This window comes from Pinus tabuliformis, chromosome 3_2, assembly GCF_031772625.1.
Source record: "Pinus tabuliformis cultivar Carrire ecotype Pingquan chromosome 3_2, CPIR1, whole genome shotgun sequence".
Classification (NCBI taxonomy): domain Eukaryota; kingdom Viridiplantae; phylum Streptophyta; class Pinopsida; order Pinales; family Pinaceae; genus Pinus; species Pinus tabuliformis.
Genome location: NC_142302.1, coordinates 907145450 through 907156164, shown reverse-complemented (window position 1 = coordinate 907156164; position 10715 = coordinate 907145450).

Genomic DNA, 10715 nt, shown 5'->3' with positions numbered 1-10715 from the left:
TTGTAGCATAAAAATACTTGTCTCAAAGTCAATTCTCATAGCAACATTATCTCCTTACAATTCAACATAGTCCAGCCCCTGATCACTTAGATGAGTGGTCAATTTATAGGAGGATGAAGGAGGTTATGTCATAAATGGGGGTATTGAATGGCCTTCCATACTTAGAATTAGTTCCATGGAGGAAGGGATGAGAGGATAGGATGCATATTAACTCATTCCTCATCCATTTTCGAGCTCATAGGAGTTGATAAGTGAGGGAAACTTCTAGATGACTCCAAGAGATAAGAATATTCCCCAAACCCTATGTGAATTTCGCTCAATCTCGCTCAGCATAGGTGAAAGAGGGCCTAAGTGCTCTGTAGAGCACCTTGGCATGGACTCAATTGCTCTGCAGCACACCCTTACATGGGCCTACCTGCACTGGTCCCTTTAGAGGTCATTTCAGGATGTCTTCAAGTCATGAAACTATCTGGGAAGGAGGAATTCAAAAGGGTGACTTGTTTAGGGTATGTAGCAACTGAAATTAGGGTTTGATGAACCCTAAAACATTGATCTGGATGATGGGAGTGATGTGCCCAAATGGATCTGTAACAACTGCCCCCTAAAGCATGAAGTCGAAAAATGTAAATGTCGAATGAAATGCTTTACGATGTGATGAGGAGGTTTCGAAGTGGAAGGTGACCTGCATCAATTACAATACATATATCATGATTTTTTATTTTTACATGAATTGCTGAAGGAAGGCATACCCATGCTCAGCATATAAACTTTCATTACATGTACATAGATAGTCGTCTACAGATATAGACCCATAATCAGAATAACCATCAATGTAAATCCATTGTATATATGATTTAGTACTCCTGAAATCGCAACCCGGATCGATGAAACTAGATTCGGGGTCTTCTATCTCGTTCAATCATTTGCTCAAGTACGAGTCTAACCATGTGAATATGTGATCTGAAGTCGAACATGAGAAAACACCGTCTGATTACCAGCCAATGATGTAAGCCATTAACAGACGCAAGAGAAATCACTGATAATGATCCTCAAGGTACTGCAATACATTCTGCATGGTGTGAATAGATGTTTTGATGTCGAACACCATACAAAGTCTTTCGGTCGAAGGCCATTGATTTCAACCTATCACCGGAAGTGAGAAACCTATGATTGATGTATGCAAGCCTTAAGGTACTGGAATGAAGAAATTTTGAATAATATGACACTTATTCACAGAGATTATCCTGATTATACACTATTGCGGAATACATGCATAATACATAACCTCCTCTACGTTGATCATCAATTTAGCAGCATTAAAAACAATGAAACATCAATCGCATGCACACATTAACACAATATGTAATCCGGGGAAAGCATACAGCTGAAAACCCCACACTATCTATATATTATAATGATTGAGAACATGTAACAATACATAGTACAATACTCCTCGCAAGTACTCAGTACTATCTCCACCTGTTACACACAAACTAGCTCAGATCTGATGCCTCAAATCTCCTCCACTATTTGCCTACCTCCACTGCGCAATCCTGCATGAGAATAATGATGAATGGCTGAACCAAACTCATATTTCCTTGGCTGAACCATGCAATCCTCATTGGCATTACTCAATCCATTGATTGTGCAAATCTCATGCACAACTATAGTCACAACTGATAGCAATCTCTACCTCTAACACCTGTCTCCACTGAACTGTCCATGCACTGAGTTAACTGATGTATTCTTCAGTTGCTTTATGAGTTAATAATTAGTGAATTAATTTAACAATTAATTCACATCACTCATCACTAGTGTATTCTGCAGTTAGACTAAATACAACTAGTTTAACCAAGTCAAACTGAACACAACTCCATCAACTCCTCAATCAACTCCACCAAAACTCAACCACTTGAGTTCTAACTGAAGTCCACCATGCAATAGCTCAACTGACTCATAAGAAAAGTGTATTTCCTTCTGACAGCTGCATGTGCCACATCTGTAGCTCAAACTGAAGTGCTCCAAGAGGATAAGATAATGTTTATAGTCCAAATATTATTATGAGCTAATAATATTCGACTGTTCTATTTTTAGCCTAACAGTCTAAAAGTAGAAACCGCCCATATGTCTAAAAATAGAAGTCCATCTATTTTTACCAACATGACCAATCATCCACAAATAGCATCTTGCAACTCATAGACCATGATCCATATGTCTAAAAATAATCATAGTCTAAAAATAGACTTTGCGCCAAAAATAGCCTGCGGGCCCACTTAGTGAATGCGACTTCTTTCCACTAAGCTCCATCATCTTGTTGCATTCTCAACACTCCCTCTCAACAAGATATTGATTATCAACAACCCCTATCCTGCCTCGGTGGTATTCAAATTTTCTCCTGGTGAGCACCTTCGTCAAGATATCAGCATCCTGATTCTCCGTTGGAATGTATGAAAGTAACATGATTCTCCACTGCACACAATCTCTGATATGATGGTACTTGATGTCAATGTGCTTGGATCTATCATGAAATACTGGATTAGCCGAGAGTTTAATGCAACTTTGGTTATCACAATAAATCACTGTAGGCTCCAAGTGCGAACCGAACAACCCGACCAGGATCTTCCTCATCCATATAGCCTCGCATGCAGCCAAACTTGCTACCATATACTTGATCTCTGCTGAACTGAGTGCCACGGATCTCTGCTTCCTGATGTACCAAGAAACTGCTTTCGACCCGATAATGAATACCCCTCCAGATGTGCTCTTTCTGTCCGTTGGGCTCCCTGCCCAATATGCATTCATGAAGCCACATAGCTTCACCTCATCCTCTTTTCTGTACCACAATCCATATCCCGATGTGCCTCTGAGATAACACAATACATGCTTGGCTGCCTTCCAGAAGAGCTTGGTTGGCTTAACCATAGCTTGTGAAAGCTAGTTAATAGCATAACATATATCGGGTCGTGTATTGACCAGATACATAAGCGACCCCACCAACTGTCGATAAATAGTGGCATCCACTACTTCTGCTGAAGTAGCATCCTCCTTCCTCCAACCTCTAAGAAGAGGAGAATCAACAGACTTGCAGCCATGCATGTTGAACTTCTCCAGTATCTCCCGAGCATACTTACCCTGAGAAACAAATAGTCCATCACTGTGCTGCCAAATTTCCAATCCCAGGAAATAATGAAGGAGGCCCAAGTCCTTCATCTCAAACTCCTTAGCAAGATCCTCCTTGCATGAAAGTATCAACAGCTCATCACCTGTTAGAATCAAATCATCTACATAAAGTACAATGATAAGCAACTTACCCTCCACCACAATCTGGTATAGGTTAGGATCTGTCTCACTCTTGGAGAATCCAAGTCCGGTGAAATAACTGTCTATCCGTGTGTACCAAGCACGTGGTGCTTGTTTCAACCCATACAACGCTCTCTTGAGCCTGCACACATGCGACTCGTTGCTGAAGATCTCGAAACCTTCAGGATGCTCTATGTACACCTCCTCCTCAATGACTCTGTTGAGGAACACAGTCTTCAAATCCATCTGATGAATGTGCCACCCCATCTGCGCTGAGAGAGCAAGAATCGTCCGTATGGAAGAATACCTTGCGACAGGTGCAAAGGTCTCCTCATAATCAATCCCCTCTATCTGTGAAAAGCCTTGGGCAACAAATCTTGCCTTATACTTCTCCACACTCCCGTCAGCTGCCTGCTTCACTTTGTAGATCCATCTCGAACCCACCACTGATTTCCCTTCCGGTCTTGGGACAATCTCCCATGCACTGTTTCTGACAATTGAATCATACTCTTCCACCATGGCATCTACCCATGCGGGATCCTCCATAGCTTCCTCGAAAGAGGATGGCTCAGTCACAACACATTTTCTCACAAGAGCCATGTATCCAGTCTACCGATCAGGTGATTGTCTCTGTCTACGTTGAGCTATAGGTGGTCCTACAACCTTCTCTACATCTTGAGCCAGTCGCTCAGCTTCTGTCAAGCGCTTTCACCCTCTGATGGTTGGCGCTGCATGAGTGGTCTCTTCCACTCCATGAACTTCGTCTTGTGGCTGATCCATGTCCTGAAGCTCATCCTTAGGAACTAATAGCTCCTCATCTGCATGCAAGTGTGGCTCCCTCTCAAGCGAACACTTCATGGCTTTCTCCTCCTGAAATTTTATATCCCGTCGCACAACAGTCTTGCGACTGTCTGGCAAATACACACGATAGTTGTGGGGCATATTAGTGTACCCCACAAATATCCCAACCTCTTCGGTCAGCTCCAACTTCTTCCTGGCATCCTTCGTCACATGCATGTAAGCATTAGAACCAAAAATCCTCAAATGAGAAAGATTAGGCCTCTTACCAGAATAAGCCTCCTCAGGTGTACTCATGCCAAGTATCCTGTGAGGACAATGGTTCTGCACATATACTGCAGTATTGCATGCTTCCACCCATAAGTGAAGGGGTAGGCCCTGATCATGCAACATCGCCTGTGCAGCACCCACGATCATTCTGTTCTTCCACTCAGCAACCCCGTTCTGCTGTGGGTTATGGGGAGCTATGAGCTCTCTTCGAATCCCTTCTGCGCTGCAGAAGTCCTTGAACTCGCCAGAGATGTATTCACCACCATTGTCGCTCCTAAGAGCCTTCACCTTCTTCCCTAACTCCTTCTCGACTAGTGCTTTGAACTCACAGAACTTTGAGTATGTCTCGCTCTTCCTCTGCATGAAGAAGATCCAACACTTCCGAGAGAAATCATCAACAAAGATCACATAGTAACTGTGCTTTGCTGTCGAAGCTACTGAGAAAGGTCCACACACATCTGTGTGAAATCTCTCAAGGATCGTTGTGGCACGACTATCCTTCTCATGAAAGGTGGCTTTCACAAATTTTCCCAAAGTACACCCCTTGCACTGATTTAACTGCACAAGAGTGCCTTTAGGAAGCCCAGTAGAAATCTGCTGCAGTATCTTCAAGGCTCCATGGTGAAGGTGGCCCAATCTCCTGTGCCACAACTCGCCTTCATCCCGGCTCACCAATCCTTCTACCTTGCATGCCATTGCTACGCAGCCATCTACATGCAACTGATAAAGGTTCCTGACTCGAACCCCTATCTTCCAAGTTTCTCCAGTTGTCTTACTGCGCAGGAAAGCCTTTCCCTCGCTGAAAACAACATCATATCCCTTGTCTTCTAACATCCCCACAGAGATAAGATTCTTCTTCAATCCTGGAACATGCATCACTTCCTTCAATACGAAGGGTTTACTAGACTCCCTCTCAAAGGAAATGGTACTGATACCGGTCGCACTGTATCTACCATCATCGCCCATCTCGATGTGCACTCCAAGATCTTTCTCCTCTAGATCAGAAAACAAATCTCGATCTCCTGTCACATGAAAAGACGCACCACTGTCCAAGAACCATACCGATCCCATCACAATTGATACCAAGCATGCAATCAATGAAAAATCAAGCTTAAACTGCGAGGCTAAGGCCTCTCCTGATGCAGATCCAGCAGCTTGCTTATTTTTCTTCTTCTGCGGACAATTTGTGGCATAATGTCCGTGTTGGTGACAGTGAAAGCACTTCACCTTGGACATGTCCTGCTTCTTGCCTTTCACACTGGAATGAGAAGCTTTCTTGTTCTTCCCCTTCTTTGCTTTGGCAGCCAAAGCGCAATTTTCTTCATCAGTTGCCTTTGATGAAGATCCGTCCCTGGTATTCCACCTAATCTCCTCCTGCACAAGATTTGACCAAAGTCTCTCCCATCCTGGCAATTTCTCCCGACCATTGACAGAGTCCTGATAGGAATGCCAACTCTTCGGAAGACCAAGAAGAGCCAAGATCACCAAGTCCTCATCATAGACAGTCACCCCCACACTTCCCAGCTCATCCCGGCATTGAGTGAACTTCGTGAGATACTTGGGCATACTGTCTCCTTTCTCACACTTAATGTTTCTGAGTTTATCCTTGAGTGCCAACTTCCTCTGGTCGCTCTTGCTTTGGAATAGATCTGTCAACGCTTTCCACATCAAGTATGGAGAAGCCTTTCCATGCAGGCTGGACATAATGTGATCCTTCACGCCCTCCAACATAATCCTTCGACACTTTGCTGTCTTCTTTTGCCAAGCATCAATGTGAGCAGCATCCGTAGGCTTTGGGACCTCAGCCTCTATGAACTCCTTCAACCCATTGTCATCTAACACCGCCTCCATCCTATATTTCCATGCAATATAATTCGAGCTACCCTCAACGGCATACTCCAATCACAATCCGTTGAAACACATTTCAACTTTGACACCAAGAAAACACTGCTGCAAATTCGAATTCCACTAGCTCAAAACTCAACCGCTTTTGATCTAAAATTCGTGAGAACAAAGTATTTCTCGTACAGAGATTGAATTTATGGGCTTTTACCGGATATATCACCTTCCAAAGGAAGGATGAATCCAGAGGCTAGCTGGCCTGATTACAGACTCTGCCTGAAGAAATAAAATGTAAACACTTTCTGAATAATAGATCTGATGATCAACAGCTCTGATACCATGTAGACATTTTGAATAATATGACACTTATTCACAGAGATTATCCCAATTATACACTGTTGTGGAATACATGCATAATACATAACCTCCTCTACGTTGATCATCAATTTAGCAACATTAAAAACAATGAAACATCAATCGCATGCACACATTAACACAGTATGTAATCCGGGGAAAGCATATAGCTGAAAACCCCACACTATCTGTATATTATAATGATTGAGAACATGTAACAATACATAGTACAATACTCCTTGCAACTACTTAGTACTATCTCCACCTGTTACACACAAACTAGCTCAGATCTGATGCCTCAAATCTCCTCCACTGTTTGCCTGCCTCCACTGCGCAATCCTGCATGAGAATAATGATGAATGGCTGGACCAAACTCGTATTTCCTTGGCTAAACCATGCAATCCTCATTGGCATTACTCAATCCATTGTGTTACACTAAAATTTGTCACCATGACTATTTGCAGTCGGTATGGCTCCATCAATTGTCATACTATCCTCCTTGCCAAGTCTTATACCTCTGCTCCTCATGTCAAACTCCAAGAAAGAGAGAAAAGTCCTTAAAATCAATAAAACTCTGGGTACGCAGTTTCTCTTATCTTTGCCTGCATGTATGCACCCCAAGTTCATAAGACCTGCGTACTTGTATGCTCTGTATGTAAAGCCATGGGTGCGTACTCCTGTAAAGATCAAAAGGCGCAAGTTTTACTCCAAAAAAGTTACTTGTGGTTGATTCTAGAGCATTCTAGAAGTTTTTTTGATGAGGATGGAGCGCCCCAGATGGTTCATGCACCCCAATAAAAGAGGAACTTATCTCAAGAAGAGGGGAGCTATCCCATTGAAAGAGGGGCTTATCCCATTCATGGTGGACCTGATTAACTTCCTCCAAAGCATTATAAATACAGGCATTGGGCCAGAGGGAGGGGAGGTTGAAAGCTGAACATTCCTACGGGTAGATGCTGCTGGAATTAGGACTCCCTTATAGAGCTTGAGAGGAGAGATAACCATCCTTTCTTAGCTTCATTTGGAAGTGGGTGAGCTTATCAAAGTAAAGGAGAACTCTTGCTGGACCCTAGGAGGGACCTGCACAACACCAAGGCCTGGTTGTAATGGTTTCTTTGTTTCCACTTTAATACAATTCAGTCCATTTTTCTCAACGAGTTATTTTATATAGTTTGTTTCATATACTCCTTGGTCTGTATGATGAATATGTATTGTTTGATGAGTTATTCAGGTATTATTTAATTGTTTTCTTGTTGGTGAACGCAGGCTTCGAAGAAAAGGAGGAGCTCATCTGGATCGACGAGGCTGGACTACAACAACCAAGCGTTGGACTAAAGGTATGTTTCAAAACACCTGATTGCTTGTCTTTTAATGCATATTTAGAGAAAGATATGATTAAATTGTCTTGTTTGTCACTAGAAAGCCTTAGCTTCTAGGGAGGTCGGTTTTGTCCGCAAAATTGACTCTTTCCGCATGACAAAATGGCGACTCCGCTGGGGAATCCATGGATGTGATTGATTTCTCTTTTGATTGATACTTTGATTTGAGAAAAGTCAATTTCTTTCTGATTTTTGGCTGTTTGACTGTGAATTTGGGTGGCATAGCTTAGGGTTAAGTTAGATTTTAGTTTTTCTTGGTTTTGCTAGCAGTACACACCCTCTGCGTTAAGCACAGTGCGTACCTGTATGCACTGCAGCTTTGTGCGCAGAGCGGGGCTGCACCTGTCTGAACAGGTCGCCTGCGTACCCTGTCAAAAATTGAGAAAATTCCAATTTTTCCCTTTTTGCCTCTTAGATTTTGTTTTTAATTTGTTTTTACTGCCCAGATCCACTGGTTACCTGTCAGAGATCTTCACCTAAGCTTGTTTCATTGGCATTCCTGCTCTTAGCTTTTATCAATTGGGTGTCTTGAGTCTCTTTTTGAGAAATTCTTGATTTATTTTCCTTTGGTCATTACTTGGAGGTTTCTCTCAGTCCTTTCACAATTTTGCACCTTTTTGCTTTTGTTTTTGCAAAAACATTTCCCCCTCATTCGCCCGGGGGGGGCTAAATTGTGTATGAGTGTTAATCGCCTTTGAGTGTTTTTATTTTTTGATCTTTGGAACTCTCACCCAATTTTCTCGACTTGCACTTGATTAGTTCTTAGATTACATTAGAATCATCTTGTGTTTGAGAATTCTCTTGCATAGATCACATTTGCATAATTAGAATTCTCATTTTCAAAATATGAATGAAAACTGTGCATAGATTACATTTTCATACTTTTCAAGTGAATTGTGCATATATTACAATTGCATAGTTTACATTCTGAAAAATCAATCGTAGATTTAGATCAATTTTCTTTGATTTGAATTTACATAAAAAAAAGGGGTTTTGAAATTGATTTGCATTAGTTTTTCTTGATGAAATTAGTGCATTAGAGAATTTGTTATATTTTATCTTAGTGATCAATTTCTTGCATTGTTGGAAGTAATTGGAAACTCTCTCCTTACTTTAGTTAAGATTCATCGAATTGAAAAGATTACATTATCATATTCGATTGCATTCAATTGAGTCGGGTCAAAACACCATTGGTTTCATATCCATTTACCCATTTGAGTAATAATAGCCTTAATAACACAGCGCTTAATTAAAATTCATCTAGTAATATTTTTATTTTCTAGGGCTCTGATACACCAACATAGCTTAGGCTAGTGTCTTGGAGTAGGAGAGTAATTAACTCTCCAAGACAGTAAAACCAAACAAGTAGTTTATCTTCCAGTAGGATAAATCCAACTGTTACATTTATACTCTGGGAAAGCTCCTCTTAAAGGAGAAGCACGAGATCGTGTCCAAACTAGTGAGGGGATCAATCCTCCTTCATTGGGAACGACGCCAGATATGCACGTACTACAAATGGTAAACCTCGGATTGACCATTGTCGAGGAGCCTGGGGTCACTTGTCGGTAAACCTTGGATTATTGTCAAGGAGCCGGCAAGGGGATTGAGCTTGTTACTCTGCCCTTGCGTGCTATCAGATCGTAGACTGTTCCCCCAGGTATATTTGTTGCTGTTGGTGACCTTAGTGACCATTATCTTTAGGGTTCTACCCAAGGTGATGGTGGAGGGAAGATCCCACTGTACCTGGAGCAGACGTCGGCTAGACTCACTTGGATTTTCTGGGGGGTTCACTTCACTCGAGATGGTTAAAGTGGAGGAACTTGTGCCAGTCTATTCATTAAGTAGGTTGCCGAGGTAACTGTTCCACCCGCCACTTCTGTACTGAATTCTGCGATGTTGGATTTCATCACCAACTAGTGTTTTCAGTCCGGAAGGTTACTGTTTGTGTGTGGTTTGACTCCTAGATTTGATAGCACGTGTTAATTTGTTTGTTTTTACTTTTAGAGACCATAGGTGTGAATTGTGAATTTTAATTGTTAGGTGTGAATTGTGAATTGTTAATTTTAATTTTAAATTGTTAATAAAATTCACTGAAGTTGAATATAATGGCAAATGTTCCAGAATTTATCAACCTAGGAACCCCTCCTAATGAGAATCCTAGTACTTTTCCTTACTTTGGAAATGTTGGTCCTCCTTACATGGCTACTTTGTCATTACCTGGATTTACAATAGGTTTACCGATATGGTTATTTTCAACTTCGTTGGCCCCAAATACTCCAATTGTTCCACCTCAACCGAATGCTTCACCTCAACAGAGTTCACCATCTCAACATCACCAACCTTCTGTTGACCCTTTACCTTCTTTGCCTAATTTTTCTTCCTCCATTTCTTCCTCTTCGCTTGGTAAAAGCCTTGACGCTAGTAACCAGGTGTCTAAGAAGAAGAAGAAAGGGAAGAAGAAAAAGAAGAAGAAAAAGAAGAAGAAGAAGCAAGATAAGAAAGAAGTCAACCAACCAACCACAACTGTAAGTGTTAGTTGTGTTGAGGAAAACTCCAACATGCGTCGTAAACCCAAATACCCTTGCAGGCTTTGTAAGGGTGACCACTTCCTTGTCAATTGTCCTGGTATTCCAAAGGTCCTGGAAGTATGGTCAGAAAAATCTCATCAACTTTCCATTGATCCATCAACCAGTGATAGTCAGGTTCCTGGGAAAAAGGGTAAAGTTAGGTTTCCTTGTAAGTTATGCAAAGGGAGTCATCAAACTCACATTT